Source organism: Mustela erminea, chromosome 11, assembly GCF_009829155.1.
Source record: "Mustela erminea isolate mMusErm1 chromosome 11, mMusErm1.Pri, whole genome shotgun sequence".
NCBI lineage: Eukaryota > Metazoa > Chordata > Mammalia > Carnivora > Mustelidae > Mustela > Mustela erminea.
In genome coordinates this window covers 51,717,803-51,741,710 of record NC_045624.1, presented here as the reverse complement: position 1 = coordinate 51,741,710, position 23,908 = coordinate 51,717,803, and the positions used below count along the sequence as shown (strand labels likewise).

At 40.9% G+C, this 23,908-nt stretch overlaps 1 protein-coding gene and 1 non-coding gene across 4 annotated transcripts in view; one reads left to right on the top strand and one right to left on the bottom strand.

Annotated features, from left to right (window-relative positions):
• Positions 1 to 23,908, bottom strand: part of IGF2BP3 (insulin like growth factor 2 mRNA binding protein 3) — a 140,812-nt gene that overhangs the window by 107,849 nt on the left and 9,055 nt on the right. The gene's annotated exons all lie outside the window — the stretch shown is intronic.
• LOC116569735 lies at positions 19,999 to 20,105 on the top strand. The gene has a single exon (XR_004277166.1). It is a non-coding gene; the product is annotated as a U6 spliceosomal RNA (small nuclear RNA).

Here is a 23,908-nt window from a genome sequence, read left to right as displayed (position 1 = left end):
CCAGGCACCCCAGGATCACTATCTTTGTGAGAAGACAGACCACGGCTCTTTCACTGGTACATGCTGAGGTGAAGCCATGTGAGCCACGGCACAAAGGCAAGAAGGCATCTCTCCACAGGCCACGAAGAAAGGGCTCTTACACCAAGAACCAAAGCATCTGACTGCACTTTGATCTTGGACTTCCCAGCCTCCAGAAAGGTGCTTAAGAAATGTCTGCTGTTTAAACCACCCTGTCTGTGGTACTTTGCGATAGCAGCCACACTGCCTAAGACAGTGTCTATCTCACTCAATCTTCACAGTCAGCACTTTATCGATTAGGAAACAAAGCGAAGTTTAACCTGCCCAAACACTAACCGCTCAAGTATAGCAGGGTCAGTACCAATCCCCACACTTTCTGGCTCCGGAGACTACTCTCTTAACTACACTATATTCAATCACTGATTTCACTTATAATCCAACCAACAATGTAACCACATCGAATGATTTCAGAAAGATTAAAAGGATGTAATTTTTATTACACCCTCAAGGTCAAATATAGGCTAACCCTATGCAAAATCTTCACTTTATCCCACTGCTTTAACCAAACAATGATCATTACATATCAAGACTCAATACTGGGGCGCCTGGGTGGCTCAGTGGGTTGAGCCGCTGCCTTCGGCTCAGGTCATGATCTCAGGGTCCTGGGATCGAGTCCCACATAGGGCTCTCTACTCAGCGGGGAGCCTGCTTACCTTCCTCTCTCTCTGCCTGCCTCTCTGCCTACTTGTGATCTCTCTCTGTCAAATAAATATAAAATCTTTTTAAAAATAAATAAAATAAAATAAAATGAGAATTTCAGGGTCCCAGTGCAGACCTCCTAAATCAGAATCTCTCTGAGGTGGGCTGGAGAAACATGGTTTCACACACACTTAAGTCTGGGGACCACTAATGTCTATTTTACAGGGCAAGTCCCGTGAGGGCTAAATTATTTCTATCTTATTCACTATTGCATATACAAGTGCTTAGCAAATTGCCTGGCTCATAATGAGCAATTTAAGCTATATTGTTTAAATAAGGAATAAATGAATAAAAGTCACAAGTGAAAATCTTAAGCATTTCTTTCATCATCTCCTAACTCCCAGATCCCCATGGGAACCACACCGTGTTACAGTCCCCTTAAATAAAACAAGTGTACTTATGTTTTAAAGTTGCACACCCTATCTTCATCTATGTATTATAGTCTCACAGCCATAACTGTATGGATGAAAACTTGACCAAAGCCAAGGGTATAGGCTGGTAGAGTCCAAGAAAGGCTAAATGTTTTTCTGTGTGCTGTTCCTATTCCTGTTTGCTAGACACACTCCTACCTCTCTTGTAGGAGACAATGTCCCATCAATGAAGGAATATAGTCAAAATTCTTACACTTCCTTAGGATAAAGTGCAAGGCAATACAACAGAACAGTGTTTGTTGTTTGTTGTTGTTGTTTTCTTAAGATTTTATTTATTTCCTGGACAGAGAGAGACAACACAAGCAGGAGAAGCGGGAGAGGGAGAAGCAGGCTTCCCGCCAAACAGGGAGCCAGATGCAGAACTTGATCCCAGGACCCTGAGATCATGACCTGTGCTGAAGGCAGATGCTTAACAATGGAGCCCCCAGAACAGTGTTCTAAAATAGTTGACTTAATAGGGCACAAATTCCTGAGTAAAGATTTCTGTAGTCTTCAATCTGAATCTGAAACTTAACTTTAAACAAAAAAGTCACCGCCAGTATTTCAACCAGCCACAGAAACACACGCAGTTGAACATTAGGGAGTTACTATTTAAATAAAAAGCTCACTGCCTGGAAAACTCAAAAGTACAGCATTAACACAATATACCAAATTACACATATCTTCCTTGAAAATTAAGGAGATCATAAGGAAATACTCAGATACAAAATGTCTAATATGTTTGAGTCACACTGAAAATTAAATATTCCCCCCCAACAAAAAGCAAATTACTCATTCCCATATTTTTCCAGTTAATTTTATAAATACCGATACATTTTTTCCAGCAAGACTCATTTTTAAAAAGTGATTTTAAAAGCTGTCTGAATTAAAACAATTCTGTCCAATGGAATAACCACTAGCTGCATGAGGCTGGAAATGTGGCCAGTCCAGTCTGAATTGATTTGTTCTATGAGTATAAAATTTAACAGATTTTGAAGACTTCATGCCAGAAAAGTATAAAATCTCTCAAAAGGGGTGCCGGGGTGGCTCAGTTAGTTAAGTGTCCACTTGATTTCAGCTCAGGTCATGATCCTGGAGTCATGGGATCAAGCCCTTTATCAGGATCTGTGCTCAGTGCAGAGTCTGTCACTTTCCCTCTGCTCCTCCCCCTTCTTGTGTTCACTCTAAAATAAACACAATCTTAAAAAAAAAAAAAAAAAAGATTTCTCAACAACTTTTAATACTGATCACAAGTTAAAAGATTAAAATTTTAGATATATTGAATTATATAAAGTACTATTACTTTTATCTGTTACTTTTTATTTCCTACTGTGGCTACTAGAAAAGTTAACATTGCATACATATACAGGTCACATCTTCCAGCTGCACAGAGCTGTTTAAAACCTGACATTTAAAGACAAAACTAACTAATCAAATTTTATTTGCTTCCAATGGAATTTTAAAATCAAGGAAAAAAGTTTCATAGGAAATAATTATTCTCCCTTAAAATTCACCATCACTAAGAAAATTTTAATTGTACCTCCAAGAAGAAGTATTTTAAGGTGACTAAACTACTTTTTTAAGTACACTCTATCCTCAATGTGGGGAACAAAATCAAGCCCCCAGATAAAGAAGCCACATGGATCCACTGACTAAGCCAAGGTGACTAAATTTTTAGAAGTGCTCTGTTTTGAATATAGGGGTATCTCTACATTAATTTTTTTTTAAGGATTTTATTTATTTATTTGACAGAGAGAGAGACCACAAGTAGGCAGAGAGGCAGGCAGAGAGAGGAAGGGAAGCAGGCTCCCTGCTGAGCAGAGAGTCCGATGCGGGGCTCAATCCCAGGACCCCGAGATCATGACCTGAGCCGAAGGCAGAGGCTTAACCCACTGAGCCACCCAGGCACCCCTGAAATTATCTAGTTTATATCCATATCTCATAGAGGATGGTCAAAGAAGTCACATCAAAACAGAGTAGATCATTTCAAAGTAACCAAAATATCCAGCTTCACCCAGCAGCTTATGAGACATGAATAAGACAAATAACTCTACTGACAATAAAATACCAAATGCATATGATATTTCATGAAGTTCTCTTCTACTGGGAAGTCCTTTCAAGAGCCCAATATGCTTAGATGTAACGGCTGTTTAGTAAAATAATCTTAGAAGTATTAGGCATTAGCCTTTAATTAAGAAAGCTTTATAAAAGGGGCACTGGCTGGCTCAGTTGGAAGAGCACGCAACTCTTTGAACCCCACTTTGGGTGCAGAGATTACTTAAATAAATAAAACTTTAAAAAAAAAAAGCTTTATGATAATCTGTTTGTGTTTTTTCTTTAGGACTTCAGTAACTATATTTCACATTTCCAAATTATACTCTTACTTCCAATTACAATCTGGGGGTGGGGGGGAAGGTGACAGATTTCCAAGCAGCGATGGTAAAATTTAAATAAACTTAAAGAATCCAGATGCTAGAAAATGCAACAGCTCCACTTTCTGCAGTGTTTAGAAGGGGACATGTTAAAACTGCCTATCATGGGTGCCTGGCTGGCTCAGTCAAGACAATCTAAAAGGTAGTATCATGGGGCGCCTGGGTGGCTCAGTGGGTTAAAGCCTCTGCCTTCAGCTCAGGTCATGATCCCAGGGTCCTGGGAGAGAGCTCCACGTCGGGCTCTCTGCTCGGCAGGGAGCCTGCTTCCTCCTCTCTCTCTCTGCCTGCCTCTCTGCCTACTTGTGATCTCTGTCTGTCAAATAAATAAATAAAATCTTAAAAAAAAAAAAAAAGGTAGTATCATGCTTATAATCCGTTTGATTGGGGCACCTGGTTGGCTCAGTTGGTGGAGCACACAATTCTTGATCCCGAGGTCCTGAGTTCAAGCCTCAAGTCAGGCACAGAGATTACTTAAAATAATAATAATTAAAAAAATAATCAGTATAGTTATACCCAAACACACACTATCTATGACTCACATCTCTAAAACCATGAACGACAGGCTCTCAAAGACAGGCTCTCAAAGGAAGAAACTCTCAGTCTTCTTTACCATGTTAATGTAACTAGCCAAAAAGTTTAGCATAAGCCAAAAAGAGGTGGGGCACTGAGCACCAAAGGTATACAACTATACAAGGCTCTCACCTTTGCACAGTACATACAGTACATAGCCTCAAGTGTACCCACAGCACATCTACCTGCCCTCAGGCATTCTCTATAATAGTGACACCACGAGTTTAAAATGGTCCTTTCTATCCTGCCGTCCAGCCCTTTCCTACATATTTGTTCTAATCCTTAGCTTTACTATTAGAAAAACTATCACAAACTAAATCTGTCATTAACAATCTGTACAGGGCATTAAAATTTTAGTGGGCTGGGCTTTAAACTTTAACACCTTATAAAGATGTTGGAATAAAAGCTTATACATTTTCGGGGCACCTGGGTGGTTCAGTAATCAAGCGTCTGCCTTTGGGTCAGGTCATGATCCCAGGGTCCTGGGATGGAGCCCTAAGCTGGGTATGGGGCTCCCTGCTCAGCAGGAAGCCTGCTTCTCCCTCTCCCACTCCCCCTGCTTTTGTTCCCTCTCTCTCGGTCTCTGTCAAATAAATGAATAAAATCTTAGGGGGGAAAAAAAAAAAGCTTATGCATTTTCAAAACACTTAAGAACGTGTTAAGTGGTAAAGCACTTTAATTAATTGCCTGAAGACAGACTGGTAGAGACAAATGCAAAATGTAAATCAGAACAGGCCGTCCACCAGGGGGCAGCACACAAACACACCCTTAATCACCATTTGTCTACTTACCAGGTCATTTTAATTCTCACCCAGGCTTCTGAAGGGCTGGGGAAGGACCTAAGTCAGTTTTAACTTTTTTTTCGAAGTTAAAAAGAGTTTCAAAGAGGTCTTACATACACTTACATTTAGCATACTATACTGATGATTAAAACCAGAACTCATCTTAAATTTGAGACTACGATGTCATTTACAAATATTTAGGACTCAGATTCCTTTCCATACAGATTTATCTGTTGGGACAGCCTTTAAGTATTTATTTACTCCTATGTTTAGAACTTAAGTATTTCAGGACCTGGGAAAGCTTTAAATATAGAAAGTGGGAAACTAGAAACTATCACAATTCTATTTTCACTTTGATACAAGAAGAGAAAACAACAGAAAAAAATGCTATCTATGTAATTTGGTTTATCTCTTTAAAAGCCTGTAAATTCAGAGTCTTGACAGTTAGGAGACCAAACAAATAGGATCAAAACAACCAAACAACCAAATCTAATTTACTTATAACACACAGGCATCTTAAAATTCTACAGACAGAAAAGACTACAGAATCTTAACAGCTCCCACCTCCTCCAGAAACTGTAAATGATCAGTCTGAAAGATTAAGTGCAGCACTGCATTTAAAGTTACTACCAATTAAGACAACCGCTAAAAAGATGCTAATGCACGTTTTGTATAAATTTGTTTTAACTGAATAAAATTACCATAAAATGTTAGTCTTTGTCCTTCAAAAGAGAAAATAATGCTTTTCTGTCTTCCTACCACCTGGGCACATGGGTTATCACTGGCTCAATAGTTAAGATGAAAGAAAAATTGAAGTGCAAATAAGCCAAGAGGTCAAACTGCAAATACCAATAGCTTTAAAACAGTCTCTTGAAACAGATTTATTATCAGTTGGCTATAGATTCATGGCATCCTGGGAATTTTAAAGTTTTGTTCTAATAATGAAGAACTATTACTTTTGAAATTATTAATTTGACATTTTTGTGTTTGCTTCATTACTGGAGTAACAAAAATTAATACATACTCAAACTTTGCTGAGACCAACCCCAGATTTCAAGAAGTTATATAAGGTTTCAAAGTCAATCAAAAGTTTCAGTCCTGCAGTATCTGGCTGGTTCAGTCAGAAGAGCATGGGACTCTCAATCTTGGGATTCTAAGTTTGAACCCCATGTTCGGTATAGAGATTACTATAAAAGAACAGAATCTGGGGCGCCTGGGTGGCTCAGTGGTTTGGGCTGCTGCCTTCGGCTCGGGCATGATGTCAGGGTCCTGGGATCGAGCCCCGCATCGGGCTCCCTGCTCCGCAGGAAGCCTGCTTCCCTCTCTCTCTCTCTCTCTCTCTGCCTGCCTCTCTGCCTACTTGTGATCTCTGTCTGTCAAATAAATAAATAAAATCTTTAAAAAAAAAAAAAAAAGAACAGAATCTTTTTTTTTAATAAAAGATTACTATAAAAGAACAAAATCTTTTTAAAAAATTTAAGTATCTATTTTAGGTTTTAGGTATTTTGAGGTCATCTTATAAAAACATCCACCTTAGCCTACTGAGAAATTTAGATGGAGGATAGCAGTATTTAAATCAAATTTAAACTAGTTACCAAAATTTTATGATTAACCAAGCCATTAGAAAGCATTTTAGTAAAATTTTAACATTTTAGTAAAATTTAACATTCTTAAGATTGCACTGTTATAAAAAAATTTTTTTAAGATTAATTTATTATTGAGGGGCAATAGAGGGAGTGGAAGAGAAAGAATCCCAAAGTAGACTCCCCAGAGGAAGGCTCCATAGCTCAGGGGTTAGAGCACTGGTCTTGTAGACTCCCCACTGAGTCCAAGCCCAGTGCAGGGCTGGATTTCTCAACTCTGAGATCATGAACAGCAATAAGGAGCCAGAGGCCTGAGCCACCAAAAAAAATTTTTTTAATGTAATCTCTACCCCTGTGGGGCTCCAACTCATGACCCTGAGGATCAAGAGTTGCACACTCTACTCAATGACCCAGCCAGGAGCCCTGCACTATTATAAAATTTAGAACTTACTCTGAAAAAGTTAAACATTCACACAAATAAATCAAACACAACCGAACCTCAAATGTCAGATCTATGTATTTTAACAGTATAAACAGTGTTATTTTTAAAATAAACTTGTTTAAGTTGAAGACACATAACTAATCAGATATATTACACAGCATCAAATTACTAGCTGTAATTTCATTACATTTAATAACATTTAATTATGTAGTTTATATAAAAGCTATTACTTGAAACAAGTCTATAAATTCAGAATCAGCCAGACCGATGTAAACTAAATGTTTTAAATTTCCACCTGGAACGAAAACACACTAGATTTCATTTCTTAAAAATTAATTAATGTAAATTTCACTTTATATCATTTCTGTTAGCAGCTTAAAAGCTAAAAATAGAGGTGCCTAGCTGGCTCAGTGTTGACCCTTGATCTCTCGGGGCTGAGTTCAAGTTCCATGTTAAGTGTAGAGATCACTTAAAATCTTTTAAAAAAAAAAAAAAGAAAAAAGTGGCACCTGGGTGGCTCAGTTGGTTAAGCATCTGCCTTTGGCTTGGGTCATGATCTCCAGGTTCTGGGATGATCCCCACCTTAGGCTCCCTGCTCAGTGGGAAGTCTGCTTCTCCCTCTTCCCCTGTACCCCGCTCATGCTCAAGCACTCTCAATTAAATAAAATCTATTAAAAAAAATTTCTGGGGTGACTTGGTGGCTCTGTGGGTTAAAGCCTCTGCCTTCAGCTCAGGTCATGATCCCAGGGTCCTGGGATCGAGCCCGTGTAGGGCTCTCTGCTCAGCAGGGAGTCTGCTTCCTTCTCTCTGCCTGCTTCTCTGCCTACTTATGATCTCTGTCTGTCAAATAAATAAAATCTTTAAAAAAATTTTTTTCTTTAAAATCCTGAACTATTTCTTTAAAGTTTACAAATCAAATTTCAGTCTTTTCTCGACTATTTTAGAAAGATTTTTCAACAAAAATTCTAATTTTAAAAACAGAACAGCAGGTTGGGAACCCAAAAAAGCAATTTTAAGAACACCATTAGAAAAATAAACATTAAAAGTAAGATATTTTAAATACTGTTAGGGGTATCTGCATGGCTTAGCTGGCTAAGCCTCCAACTCTTTCTAAAATTTTCTAAAACAACTCTTTTTAAAATTTTCTAAAATGTTAATTTTATTTATTTATTTGACAGAGAAACAGGAAGAGAGGGAACACAAGCAGGGGGAGTGGGATTGGAAGCAGCAGCTTCTCACTGAGCAGGGAACCCGACCAGGGCTCAAGCCCAGGATCCTGGAATCATGACCTGAGCTGAAGGCAGAGCTCAACCAAGTCACCCAGGTACCCAAGAAAAGTATATATATATATATATATATATATTTTAATATTTTATTTATTCATTTGACAGAGAGAGAGAGATCACAAGTAGGCACAGAGGCAGGCAGAGAGAGGGGGAAGCAGGCTCCCTGCTGAGCAGAAAGCCCCCCATGCAGGGCTCGATCCCAGGACCATGAGATCATGACCCGAGCCGAAGGCAGAGGCTTAACCCACTGAGCCACCCAGGTGCCCCAAAAGTATATATATTTTTAAAGAAATTTTTATTATTATTTTTTAAAATTTTTATCTATTCATTTGAGAGAGCATGCATGGGAGCTCAAGGCTGGGGAAGGGAAGGGAGAAGCAGGCTCCCTGCTGAGCAGGGAGGCGGATGTGGGGCTCCATCCCAGGGCCCTGAGATCATGACCTTAGCTGCAGGCTGACTGCTAAGCCATCCTGGCGTCCCTATTTTTTTTAAGATTTTATTTCTTTGACAGAAAAAGAGAAAGAGGGCGCAGGCACAAGAGAGAGAGAAGCAGGCTCTCTGCTGAGCAGGGAGGGAGCTCCACACGGGGCTCAATCCCAGGAATGAGAGCTAACGGCAGCTTAACTGACTGAGCCACCCAGGCACCCCATTTTCAAAGAAATTTTTTTTTAAAAGGGGTGTCTGGATGGCTCAGTCAGTTGGGCACCCAGATCATAATCTGAGCTGAAGTCTTAATCTCAGGGTCATGAATTCAATCCCTGTATTGGGCTGCATGCTGGGTAGAGTGTACTTAACTTAAAAAAAAAAAATTTTTTTTTAAACAAATTGAGGGGCGCCTGGGTGGCTCAGTTGGTTAAGCCTCTGCCTTCAGCTCAGGTCATGATCTCAGTCAGGGTCCTGGGATAGAGCCCCACATCGGGTTCTCTGCTCAGCGGGTGCCTGCTTCCCGCCTCTCTCTCTGCCTGCCTCTCTGCCTACTTGGGGTCTCTCTCTCTCTCTCTCAAATAAATAAAAAAATAAATCTTAAAAAAAAAAAAAAGTTGAGGGGCACCCAGCTGGCTCAGTCGTTACAGCATGCATCTCTTGATCTTGGGGTTCTGAGTTCAAGTCCCAAATTGGGTGTACAGATTTGCTTAAAAGTAATATCTTAGGGGCGCCTGGGTGGCTCAGTGGGTTAAACCGCTGCCTTCGGCTCAGGTCATGATCTCAGGGTCCTGGGATCAAGTCCCACATTGGGCTCTCTGCTCCCCAAGGAGCCTGCTTCCCTCTCTCTCTCTCTCTGCCTGCCTCTCTGCCTGCTTGTGGTCTCTGTCTGTCAAATAAATAAAATATTAAAAAAAAAAAAAAGTAATATCTTAAAAACAAAGAAGCTGGGGGAAAAAGAACACTAAGAATTAAATTTAGAGCACTGAACTAATTCCAGTTAATGTAATTATGTACATGACCTTTAAATGGACTGATCTAAAATTTTCATAGGATTGGGTTATTTTTTTGTTTTTTTTAAGATTTGAGAAAGAGCGAGACACCATGAGCAGGGGGAAAGGAAGAGGGATAAGCAGACTCCCTGCTGAGCCAAGAGCACCAGTGAGCAGGGCTCAATCCCAGGACCCTGGGATCATGACTGGAGACAAAGATAGATGCTTAATCGGCTGAGCAACCCAGGCACCCCAGGTTTGGGGGTTTAGTTTTTTTATTTTTTTTATTTTGCACAACACCTTTCTTTTTTTTTTTAAAGATGTTATTTATTTATTTGACACAGAGAGAGAGAGAGATCATAAGAAGGCAGAGAGGCAGGCAGAGAGAGAAGGGGAAGCAGGCTCCCCGCTGAGCAGAGAGCCTGGTATGGGGCTTGATCCCAGGACCTTGAGATCATGACCTGAGCCGAAAGCAGAGGCTTAACCCACTGAGCCACCCAGGCACCCCTGCACAACACATTTCTTGTTCCCATAATTAATGATGGGAATAAAGCACATGCTGGAATTTGCAGAAAATTATGTTAATCTGTAACAAGCACTAAAAAGGAAATGAAACAGTATTAATATCCTATTAATAACAAAGACATTTGTGATCCTGGGGTCCTGAGATCAAACCCCAGGGTCAGGCTCCCTGCTCACCAGGGAGCCTGCTTCTCCCTCTCCCTTTGCCCGTCCTCTGCTCATGCCGCCTGCCATGCACATTCTTGCTCAAATAAATCTTTAAAAAATAATAATAATAAATACATTAATTAAAATTTAAAATAAACAAGTTTTAATGTATTATCAGCCCAGCTATAGGAAAACATACTTTACTCCTCAATCAAGACTTCACTATTTTGGAGGCACCTGGCTGGCTCAGTCCTTGAATTATGTGACTCTTGGATCCTGGGTTATCAGTTCAAGCCCGCACACTGGACACAGTTTATTTACAAAAAAAAGAAAAAAAAAGACTCCACTATTCTTAATAGTATTGAACATACTATATTACCACAATTTCCTCCCTCCCAACGTCCAAGACACTTTTTTTTTTATATAAGATTTTATTTGAGGTGTGTCTGGGTGGCTCAGTCAGTTAACTGTCAAGTCATGACTACAGGGTCTTGGGATTAAACCCTGCATCAGGCTCCCTGCTCAGCCAGAACCCTGCTTCTCCCTTTCCTACTCCTCCTTGTTTGTGTTCCCTCTTACTCTCTGTCAAATAAATAAAACCAAAGAAACATCACAACTAAATGAAATATATAATCTTGGATTAAAAAAAAAAAAGACAGTGGGACAATAGGCAAAATCTAAACATCTGTAGATTAAAATCTATTCTATCAGTGTTAACCTTTTAGTTTTGGTAATTTTACTATAGTCATGTAATAGAATGTTCTTGTTTTTAGCAAACGTATTGAAGTATTTAGAGGTGAATGGCAGTTCTGCGACTCACCCTCAAAATTTCCGGAAAAAACCCAGTAGCCCAAACTAAGGTGGGACAAGTAGATAGAGGGAGTATGGATCATCTGTACTGTATTTACAACTTTACTATACATTGAAGTAAAAAGCTTTTAAAGCTCTCCCTTTAGACCACAACCCCTCCAACTACCATCCCATTTCTCTCGTGTCTTTTTTTTTTTTTTAAGATTTTATTTATTTATTTGACAGAGAGAAATTACAAGTACACTGAGAGGCAGGCAGAGAGAGAGAGAGAAGGAAGCAGGCTCCCTGCTGAGCAGAGAGCCCGATGCGGGACTCGATCCCAGGACCCTAAGATCATGACCTGAGCCGAAGGCAGCGGCTTAACCCACTGAGCCACCCAGGCGCCCCCCATTTCTCTCATGTCTTTACAGCAATTTACTTTAAAGCCTATCCAGGCTCACTGTCTCTACCTCTTCTCCTTCTGTCGGCTCACCAACCCACACAATTCAGGGTTTCAGTCCTACTGCTCACCTATCAAAACACCAATAAGATAATGTTGCCAACTCCATTCTCACCGTATTCTACATTAATTGTCACAGCTGATGACTCTTTCTACTAAACACAGTCAACAAGTATCTGACCTCCAGGTACTTTTTCAAGATTCTCCTCCTACCTCTTGGACCTGTCCTTGGGCTCCATCCATCACTGGTTCCCCCTCCTCCATTTACTATCCATTCACTGTCCACTATCTCTACACGTCTAATAGGGATCTCAAACTTAACCTGGCCAAACTGAACTCATGGTCTCCCCTATCCCTCATCATAGCACTCCATAATCTTGTTCATCACAATCAGTGGAAACTTCATTTTTCCAGTTGCTACAGATGTATAAACTGTCAAGGTATCCTTGGTTCCTTCATCACTTCCTACACCCAGTTCTTCCATCTTTGCTCAAAATAGAAGAGTCTAGGGCTGGCTAGGTGGTTCAGTTAACCCTCTGACTCTTGGTTTCAGTTCAGATCACGATTTCATGGGTCATGGGATCGAGCCCCACACTGGGCTCTGGCCCCACACTGGGCTCCACATTCAACGTGAAGTCTGCTTGAAAGATTCTCTCCCTCTGCTCCTCCCCACTCACGCTATCGCTGCCCCTCTCTCTCTCAGATTAATAAATAAGTAAATCTTAAAAAAAAAAAAAGAAAGAAAGAAAGAAAAGAAATAGATTCTAACCATTCATCACCACTACCACAAACACCACAATAGCTCTGGTCCCACTATTACCATCTCTACCTACAGTTATAATCTTCTCCTAACTAGTCTCCCTGATCCCATCTCACCAGCTCACCATGGTCTATTCTGAGAGATTTCCCTTTCAAAGATAAATCTCATCACAACTGTCCCTTCTAAAAACCCTTCCAGGAGACCTGGGTGGATCAGTTAGTTGAGGGACCAACTCTTGATTACAGCTCAGGTCATGATCCCAGGGTCATGAGTATGAGCTCTGCATGGTTCTCTGCTCTCAGCAGAGTCTGGTTGTCCCTCTCCTTCTGCTCCTCCCTGGCTAGTGCGTGTGTACGTGCTCGCTCCCAAATAAGTAAGTAAAATCTTTAAGGAAGGAAGAAAGAAAGAAAGGAAGAAAGAAAGAAAAGCCTATCCGTGGGGGTGCCTGGGTGGCTCAGTGATTTAAAGCCTCTGCCTTCGGCTCAGGTCATGATCTCAGGGTCCTGGGATCGAGCCCCGCATCAGGCTCTCTGCTCAGCGGGGAGCCTGGGTCCCCCTCTCTCTCTGCCTGTTTGTGATCTGTCAAATAAATAAATAAAATCTTAAAAAAAAAAAAAAAACTATCCATGGCTTTCTCTCATTCTGTTCCTACCTACAACTTCTCCATTTCCTGTGGCTCTCCTTCTGCTCTATTCCAGCCATGATGGCCTCCCTATTGACTAGAAAGGCAGTGAGCATGCATGGACTTTGGCTGTCCCCCTCTGCTTGGGTCACTCATCCCCACTTGGCACCTACTTGCCTGGTCATCTCATTCCCTTACCTCCTGTAAGCCTCTGCTCATGCAGCACCATATAGGTGAGGACTTTCCCAATCATCCAATGTGAAAAAAATCAAAACCAACCCTCTGCCAGTTGTCTCATTCTTCCTCACCCTATCTTTCTCCGTAGTCTTCAATATGCCTCAATTACTTATTTATTTTGTCCATATCTCCTCTCTGTATCTGTGTTGTCCAACAGAAATAACACAAGATACAAATACAACTTTTTTTCCTGGAGCAACTTAAAGTAAAAAGAAATAGGTGAAATCAACATAAAAATTATCCATGAGCTATTTTATATTCTTTTTCAAGAGTCTTCAAGATCCACTGTATATTTTATACATACCCAACAACTGAACTTGGACTAGCCACATTTCAATTGCTCAGAGAGGCACTTTGTGGACAGTGGCTGCTCTAATGGGCAGTGTCACTCTACAGCCTATGCTTCAGGACTAAGTTACTACCTTCCATTTAATTCTCTCTCCAAGAACCTAAAGCACTCCTTAGTAGTAAACATTTAAAAATCTGTTAAATCAGTCGTTTAAAAACTGCCAAGATCAGGGGTAGCTGGTGGCCCATTTGATTAAGTGTTCAGCTCCTGATTTTTGGTTCAGGTCATGATCTAGTTGTGAGATGGAGGCTCACCACAGGCCCACACTCAGCAGGGAGTCTGCTTGAGAATCTCTCCTTCTGCCCTTCCACTAAGTCAGGCACACTCATACACACACACACAGGCTAGGCTCTCTCTCAAAATAAATCTTAAAAAAATAAAAAATAAAAACTGCTAAGATCCAAGATCAGCAAAACAGAACCATTTGCAGAAAGATAACATAATGGCAAGTTACCAAGCTTTCTCAAACCAGAAAAATATACAGAACGGAAAAGACTTGGTGAAATAACATGAAAGGTCATTCGTTGTATTATAATTCTTAAAGAAAAAAAATTATCTAAGACAAGAAAAGTATCCCTCCTGTGATATGAACAAAGGTAGTTCTTTTCTTTTCTTTTTTTAAGATTTTATTTATTTGACAGAGAGAGATCACAAGCAGGCAGAGAGACAGGCAGAGGCTGGGGGGTGAGGGAGCAGGCTCCCTGATGAGCAGGGAGCCAGATGCAGGACTCAATCTCAGGACCCTGGGATCATGACCTGAGCCGAAGGCAGAGGCTTAACCCACTGAACCACCCAGGAGCCCCAGTTATTTTCTATATTTAACCAACAGTTACTTAGGGCAAGGAAGGCTGGCTGACATAGGTCAGAGGTAGGACTCTTCACTTGGTCATCATTATAAACACAGTGAGTCACCAACTACCAGCCTCAAAACACCTCAACTGTCAAAAGAAACTGATGATGCATGGGGATTCTGATTAGATTTCAAAGTCCTATGAATAACAAAGGTACTGAAGACTTTTCATTTCCTGAGGCAAGACATGTAGCCAACAGCATGTGAGGTTCGCTTTGGTTTAAGCAACTTCAAGCATGACTGTGGGTCCCTAAATCTCCAAACTCATTTCATTTCACTCATGTGCATTTGTTTTAAGTACTCCCCAACTATTTATTCTAATTATTTTATCCTACAAACACCTAGATTTTTCCTTTGTGCTTATTTTCTTTTTTTTGTTTTGTTTTGTTTTCTCTTCCCCCACCTGTTTTTCACAAACCGACTTGTATAAAACTCCCTATCGAGACTAACATGCCATGGAATTGCAGAAAATCCTCACTTGTTCTTGCCATCTGTTGTGTGATGATGTAAATACATATCCACAGGAGAACCTAATCCAAATAATTTCAAATATCACATTAGTGTAGAGCAGCAATTCTCATTATATATTATGTGGACTCCTGGGGGCCCCTGAGACTGTCAAGAGGGAAGGAATCAAAAGCATTTTTTTTCCCAAGATTTTATTTGTCAGAGAGAGAGAGCACAAGCAGTGGGGGCAGCAGGCAGAGGAAGAAGTAGACGCCCCTCTGAGCAAGAAGCCAGATGCAGGGCTCCATCCCAGGACCCTGGGACCATGACCTGAGCTGAAGGCAGATGCTTAACTGACTGAGCCACCCAGGCATCCCGTCAAAACTATTTTTATAACACTAAGATGTTATTTGCCCTTTTCACTGTTGACATTTGCACTGAAGCAAACGGGGCAAAAACAACGGTTGGTAAACTGCTGGCGGCTTGGCATGAATCAAGGCAGCGGCACTCAGCTGTAGTCATCATTACATTCTTCACAAGCATTCACAGTAAAATACCATCCAAGTTTCATTTTTAAATGTCTTTGATGAAGCAGTAAAAACTATTGATTTTCTTCAGTAACCCTTAGGTACACATCTTGTCAACTATGTGAAGAAAAGGACAGTATGCATAAAGTGCTCCTGCTATCTCTCACAGCGTTTGCTGGAGAAAAAGCACCTTGCAGTGTGGTTTGAGATGCAAGACGGAATTGGCCTCTTTTCTTCATGGAGCACCATTTTTGCTTGAAAGAGCTACAGACAAACTATGTTTATTTAAGCTTGCATATCCGGCGGACCTTTTCTCAAAAGAGAGTAAGGTCAAACAGTCACTTCAAGAAAAACTGACAGTATTTGTTGCCAATGACTAAGATGGAGATTTTAAGTAAAAAAATCAAAATTTTGGCCAACTGTAAGCTTTGACAGTTTCCCAATATTTAAGGATAAAGGAGCCATACAAAGTGCAAGAGAGTATAGTGGATTCTAACCTATTAGTATAGAATTCACTGATAGGATTTCACACTGATACAATATCCCACATTTCAACTAGCCTTTAGAAAACTACCACTTGTTGAGTTTTGATGTGGGAGCAAAGAATACCCACAATTATCTAAAAAGATGTTTAAAATATCCCTTTCCTTTTCCATCTATACATCTGTGGGAGGCTGGATTTTCTTCATACACTTCATACACTTGTTTGAGTGGTAGTCAGTTACATGTTAAGTTCTACCAGATACTGACCTACCAAGGTCAGAAGTCTGCCAATTTACTCTCTAGCTTATGAGTGCCCATTCCTTCACACTCTTGCCAATGCCAGATATTATCAATCTTACTCATTTTTCCCAACATAATGGGCAAAAATTGCCATTACAATTGTCATTTATCTATTAACTAGTAAAACTAAGCATCTTTTCCTAAGTACATTGGCCTTTCAGATATTTCCTTCTGAACTCCCACTTTTTTTGAATATTTTACATTTATTTTCTGTACCTTTTTGTATTGTTTTCTCCCTCTTTGAAATTAATAGTTATTTATCTCCTATTTTTCTTAATATTTTACTTATTTTTGTGAGTGGGAGCGCATACGCACATGAGGTGGGAGGGGCGGTTAGAGGGAGAAGCAGGCTCCCCACGGTAGGGAGCACCATGTGATGCGGAGCTTGATCCCAGGACCCTGGGATCATGACCTGAGCTGAAGGCAGAAGCTTAACTGACTGACCCAGGTGGCCCTCCCTAATCTATTTTTTTTAAAACAGAATCCCAAGTCAATTTCACAACTAGACAGATTTTAGGGATCCTAAAAGCTACCAATCTAGACCCAAAATACAAAGTATTCACAACACACTCATATTCTAAGAAGAAATGTGAAACTTTTTATGTGCATATGAGACACAAACCACGGGTTTATGCAGGAATAATTACCTTTTTAAAAAAGATTTATTTATTTGACAGAGAGAGAGAGAGAACATGCACAAGCAGGGGGAGCGGCAGAGGGAGAAGTAGGCTCCCAGCTGAGCAAGGAGCCCGATGCAGAGCTCAATCCCAGGACCCTGAGATCGTGACCTGAGCCAAAGGCAGCCGCTTAACTGACTGAGCCACCCAGCAACGCCGGTATAATTATATTTTATTTTCAATTGCCACATGTAAATACACAAGCTTATTAATATGAGACAATACCACTTAGGTGTTGGATACTCCAAGGAATCCTTTACAAACATAATTTAATTCCTGGCAACCTTGTGCATTAAGTTTTATTGCCCCCATTTCTAGATAAACTGAGAGGTGTGGCAAGTTTAATCGGTGTGCCCAGGATCACAGAGCTGAACAAGGATTCTAACTGAGGTCTAGGTAATTCGAAGCAAAATGTCACTGGCCCTCCCTCCTGCTGTGCTTTCCTGCGGCCCCTAATTTTGCTCAGTTAATCGTGTGTGCACACAGAAGTGTCTCATTTTTCTCCAACGGTTCATTCTGTCACTTGAAATGCCTTAACAAATAAATATCAGAATGCCAGGTGTTTTAATCATCACTACTGATGACCGTCTTGTCATACTCAGTCAGTCTTACTACAGGGTTCCTTATATCACGATTTACCGTTAATTACCCTGTCAGAGGGTGTCCTAAGAACAGCCTTAAATCCCACAGTTTATTGGGGCACAGTCATTCTCATGGAGTACTTCAAAGGTAAAAACATTTCAAGATGATCTCTGGGGAACAGAACCCCGAAGTAATGTAGGTATCAAGTCTTGCATGATGATCCCAAATAACCATCTGCTAAATGGCATTAACTAAACTGACTGACCTCTGAAAGTTAAACACATCAAGAATTAAAGTAATAGTCACTCCTCAAGCACCCAGGCTGTTCTCTCCCCCCTTCTAGGCTCAGCCTCAACCACTATCTAGCCTCACCGTTGAGTGTCTCTAATCCCAAACAGCTTGTAGTTCCCCCGCACACACCAGGATATTTCACACTCACAAGCCTTGGCTCCTGCTGTCCCTCCTGCCTTTTCCATTCCCACTGCACAGAGCCTCCATCTACCTTCACATCCCTCTTCTGAACCTATGCATGGCTGGCTGTACCAATACCCACCTAAGCCTAGTGCCCCCCAACCTGTGTTTCTGGGGCATACCATACATACTCATGACATATTTACACCTTCTCTTTCCCTGCAGAGATATTCATCCACCCTCTGGATCAATGCCACAGTGAGCCACTGCTGGTGTTCAAGATAAAAATATCACCCAGGCATTGAAGGAGAACAAAGTGAGAGCCACTATAAAAGATACTTGTTCTGAAAAAAAGTACATGGAGTATACTCCATGTACTTTTTTTCAGAACAAGTATCTTATTCTTCTTTCTAGCTCCTGAAATCTAGCATTCAACTGACCTAGAGTACAAGTGCTCAAACTGTGCTTGTTAAACTAAAAATTTACATCTGCCATGGGAAATAAATTCATTTCTGAAACTCAAAAATGCAGAAGTTGGTAAATTAGCACCCCAAAAATTCTAAGATTATTTTAAAATTAAAATTTTCACGGCACCTGGGTGGCTCAGTGTGTTACCCTCTGCCTTCAGCTCAGGTCATGATCTCGGGGTCCTGGGATCAAGCCCCAAATCTGCTCTCTGCTCAGGGGGGAGCCTGCTTCCCCCTCTCTCTCTGCCTGCCTCTCTGCCAACTTGTGACCTCTCTCTGCCAAATAAATAAATAAAATCTTTTTTAAAAAATTAAATTAAAATTTTCAACCACACTTTTCTCTCTCAAAAAACAAAAAACAAGAGCTTCAACATTTTTCCAAGAGCAGCTAACTTTTTTTTTTTAAAGATTTTATTTATTTATTTGACAGACAGAGATCACAAGTAGGCAGAGAGGCAGGCAGAGAGGGAGAGAGAGAGAGAGAGAGAGGGAAGCAGGCTCCCTGCGGAGCAGAGAGCCCGATGCAGGGCTCGATCCCAGGACCCTGAGATCATGACCCGAGCCGAAGGCAGCAGCCCAAACCACTGAGCCACCCAGGCGCCCCAGCAGCTAACTTTTAAAACAAACATCTGGTAATCACTTTTTTTTTTTTAAGTAGGCTCCACATCCAGCATGGAACCCAATGCTGCGCTTGAACTCGCCACCCTGAGATCCAGACTGGAGCTGAAATGAAGAGCCCGATGTTTAACTGACTGAGCCATCCAGGTGCCCTTAAAACAGACATTTGGGAGTCACGGGGGAGAACACAATCACTTTTCAAACAGCTTTACCATCATAGGTTCCTTTTGTTTTAAACGATGTTTTAAACGTTGATGTGCAACGTTACATTAGCTTCCGGTAATTCAACTAGTCTGTAGGTTGTGCTCTGCTCACCACAAGTGTAGCCATCATCTCCCACCACACAAGGCTACTATAGTACCATGGACTACATTCCCTATGGCCTCCTTGCATCCCCATGACTTATTCCCTAACTGGACGCCACACAGGTTCTTTTTTTTTAAAGATTTTATTTATTTATTTGACAGACAGAAATCACAAGTAGGCAGAGAGGCAGGCAGAGAGAGAGGAGGAAGCAGGCTCCCTGCCGAGCAGAGAGCCCGACGCGGGTCTCGATCCCGGGACCCTGGGATCATGACCTGAGCCAAAAGCAGAGGCTTTAACCCACTTAGCCACCCAGGCACCCCAACACACAGGTTCTTTTAATTAAGCTCCCCAATTATCATCTGCCCACCTAAGAAAGCTGAGTAGCACTCTGCTTTGGAAACTAGTTTTTAATCAAATTTTTCCTCAAAATATGACTTAGTAGAGTTCTCACTGCAATAAAATATTATTAGTCCCTGAGGTACAATCCAAAATTCAAGGTGCTAAGAATGGGAGAATACAAACCCTATGTATTCGAGCTAGAAGTTATCAGAACTTAATTGTTATAGTTTTTAGATTAATTTTCACATACAAAGGGCACAAATGAATAAGGACCTAGACTTGTCAGAGTTAGCACAATACCCATGATATAAATATGTATGTACCTAGATTCATACAGTCATCCATGCTTGAAAAGACAATTTTTAACCAAACTGTCTTATTGCATACTTCATTGAAAACTGCTCTCTTGAGCTCACTTTGGCAGCATGTATACTAAAACTGGAACAATACAGGGAAGATTAGCATGGCCCCTGTGCAAGGATGACCCACAAATTCGTAAAGAGTTTCGTAACAAAAAAAGAAAAAGAAAACTGCTCTCTTGGTTGTCTTATGACTAACCATGTCAATAGAAGTTAAGTGTTTTTGGCAGAGCACTTACAAATTTAAATGTGCGGGTCTCCTAACATAGCAATTCCCAATCTAAGAATTTACCTTATAAAAATATCTAACCAAGAGGCGCCAGGGTGGCTCAGTGGGTTAAAGCCTCTGCTTTCAGCTTGGGTCATGATCCCAGGGTCCTGGGATGTAACCCCGCATCGGGCTCTCTGCTCAGCGGGGAGCCTGCTTCCTCCTCTCTCTCTGCCTGCCTATCTGCCTACTTGTGATCTCTGTCTGTCAAATAAATTTGAAAAAAATTTTTTTAAAAATATCTAACCAAGAGTCCTATGACATAAAAACACTCAACTGAGACTACTATGAAAAGAACAGTTAAACTGTTGCATACCGGGGCGCCTGGGTGGCTCAGTGGGTTAAAGCCTCTGCCTTCACCTCAGGTCACAATCTCAGGGTCCTGGGATACAGGCCCCACATCGGGCTCCCTGCTCAGCACGGAGCCTGCTTCTCCCTCACCTCTGTCTGCCGCTCCCCCTGCCTGTGCTGTCAAATAAATAAAATCTTAAAAAAAAAAAAAAAAAAAGTTTGTTGATACATGCATAAAAGAATTTCTGGAATATATGAAACTACCAGCTCTAAGACCAGGGAAATACATGGAGATGATTTTCTTGTGTTTTGAATTCATTTGAATGGAATATATATATATAAAAATTCAAGTTGTTTACTTAAGATATATACTACTGTAGCTAGGTTATACAGTAATTTCAAAAAAAGTATTACAGAGGCACCTGGGTGGCTCAGTGCGTTAAAGCCTCTGCCTTCAGCTCAGGTCACGATCCCAGGCTTCTGGGATCGAGCCCCACATAGGGATCTCTCCTCAGCGGGGAGCCTGATCCTCCTCTCTCTCTCTCTGCCTGCCTCTCTGCCTACTTGTGATCTCTGTCAAATAAATTTAAAAAAAAAAAAAAAAAAAAAAAGTATTACACACCCAGTGAAATAAAAACAAACACACCACCACAGATTTCTACTTACATGAGTCCATAACCAAAACCAGAACAAAAGTTTTCTGTATTTCTGTTATCACCAAATATCATCTACATCCAGCCTTTATACTTAAATCCCAAGGGCAAAAATACAACAGCTGCCACTGAAGTTACTATGGAATAATACCGCATTGATGCTTTATACACGTTGTCCCCAGGATGCTATCAGGCAGTATTCACCATTCAAACCTCCCCAGACCTCAATTTCCTCAGCATTAATCAACATCATGTATTTAGAAAATGGAGTTGGGATTCAACCCAGATCTCAGACCTCACATCCCACATTCTCTGGCAATACCTTTCAGTTCAAAAAAGGCCCATGGCACAAGCACCAGAGCTCCTCATCAAAAAGTTCCAGCACAATTTCTCCCTCTTCTTCTCTCTCAATCCTTAACAATATTCCAAATTTAAAAGACTTCTGCAAGCCAGGATCTTACTAAAATTGTTAAGGAGGTGGGGACAACCAGGCACGGTGGACTCCACTCCAGACACTTCTACCTCTTTTGCAATCTTAAACATACCCCGTGAGTCACAATCACATGCCTGAGATAAAGCCCTGGCATCTACTTCCTCGTGCCCTCTGTTCTACTCTCATACCTCCTTAGGGCCCCCTCCAGCTTCTCTGCAATTCATTTGTATTAAGATTATGCTGCTAAAAAAATATATACCTTCAAGGAAGAAGTGGTTTGCCTTTCCATCTTACGATAGGATGTCCAGATACTTTTGTTCTATAGTAAGTCCCAGATTCCAGACTACCTGAACTTGTCTCTTTCCTACAGGAAGACAATAAATCAACTTTCAAAGAAGCCAAACAAGACTTCTTTTTTTCTTCAGAGAAAGCAAGAAACAGGACATCTCTGCTCCAACTTGCCACACTGCAAACATGATCAGGCTGCTGTGTAAGCTACTTTCAGGATTTGACAACTTAAATGAGAGGAATGAAGGCAGGGCAGAGTCAAAGGAAGGGGAAAATGGGTTCCACTAATTACCTGCAGTGCCCTGGGCAAGTCACTTCTCTCAGGCCTTTACAGAGAATCCTCTGGTAGAACTAACAGCACTAAAAAAATATGTTACAGTGTCTCATTTTTATTGGTATTCCTTTCTTAAAATAGCAAATATTTAACACATTTTGAAAGTAGTATTTGACTAATCAAAGGACTTGCATAAACCAAGTCCTAAAAAGAGTTACTGAGATCCAGTCACTGGTTTCAAATCAACTGATTATAACAGATCACCTAGTTTTGGTGACCACTGAGGCCAAAACCAGGATTCATAATTTGAGGAGAAAGCTGCTTTACCAAAGACCAGGTTTTTCAATATGCAAAGATGAGGGAACTTAGGGTACTTACAAAAGGTTTCTTGTATTTCTTATAGCTAAATTTTTATGAATAAAATGGAAGGAATGCTTTACTTATTCCAGCATCCTAAAATAACAAAGTGATTGAAGTATTTTAAACTTAGCCCATGATATCCATAAATGTACTGGCCAATAGATTCAACCTTGTTTGTCAAATCAAGTCTTTAACTTTTTAATTTCAGTTAGTTAAAATACTCAAATCAGGTCCTTTTTTTTTTTTAAGATTTTATTTATTTATCTGACAGAGAGAGCGATCACAAGTAGGCAGAGAGGCAGGCAGAGAGGGGGAAGCAGGTTCCCCACTGAGCAGAGAGCCCAATGGGGCTCAATCCCAGGACCCTGGGATCATGACCCGAGCCAAAGGCAGAGACTCAACCCACTGAGCCACCCAGGCACCCCCTACCTTTTTTTTTTCTGACATAGAGAGAGAGTGTGCTCAAATAGAGGGAGCAGCAGAGAAAGAGGGAGAAGCACGTTCTCCACTGAGCAGAGAGCCTGACGCAGGGCTGGATCCCAGGACCCTGGATCATGACCAGAGCCAAAGGCAGACGTTTAACCAACTGAGCCAACCAGGCAACCCTAAAAACAAATCTTTAGATAACCACAGAAAAGCACTGCACCTGATCTACACTGCCTTGAAACCTAAGACAGCCTCAAAGGAGTTTCCAAATGTATATTTAATAAAAAGTAGAATAGGTAACCTAGAAAGTAAGCTCAGTCACCAGAAATGTTGAAACAGATGCCAGAAAGCAGGTCAACTGAAACAAGTCTTGTCCACTGGCAAGAGGATCTACTAAACTTAGGACTCTTCCATCTCTAGCAGGTTATAAATAGAACATGCTCACAGATATTTCTAGAAAGTTAAAAAAAAAAAATGAGATACTAATAAATGAATCCTGAAAGAAAGGCTATTTTCCAGGTTGCTCCAAAATTCATAAATCTCTCTCCATCTATCTAATGCCAAACCCGAAGGCTGCAACTTACCACCAACCCCATTCACATGAATCCATCTAAATCACAAACTTTCAGTGGTATTCTATATAGCTGATGACACCTTCCTTATCCACAGGCTTTTTCTTTCCTTTTTTTTTCCCACGAATCTCCCAGAAGCAGTTCACTCTGCTTGCTTTCCTTTACCTTAATGGCCTCTCTCACTCTCTTTTGCTGGCCTTTCCTTCCTCCTAAAGCCCCATACTCAGTCCCTTTGTAATCTTGTCTGATCCCATGATTTTAAACATCACAAACTAGTGACATCTCCAATTTTCACCTCCAATTCCTACCCTCCAAATTGGTATTTCCAACTACCTATTGACTTCTTCACTCAACTTTCTAACAAGTGGGGGTGCCTAGGTGGCTCAGTCGGTTA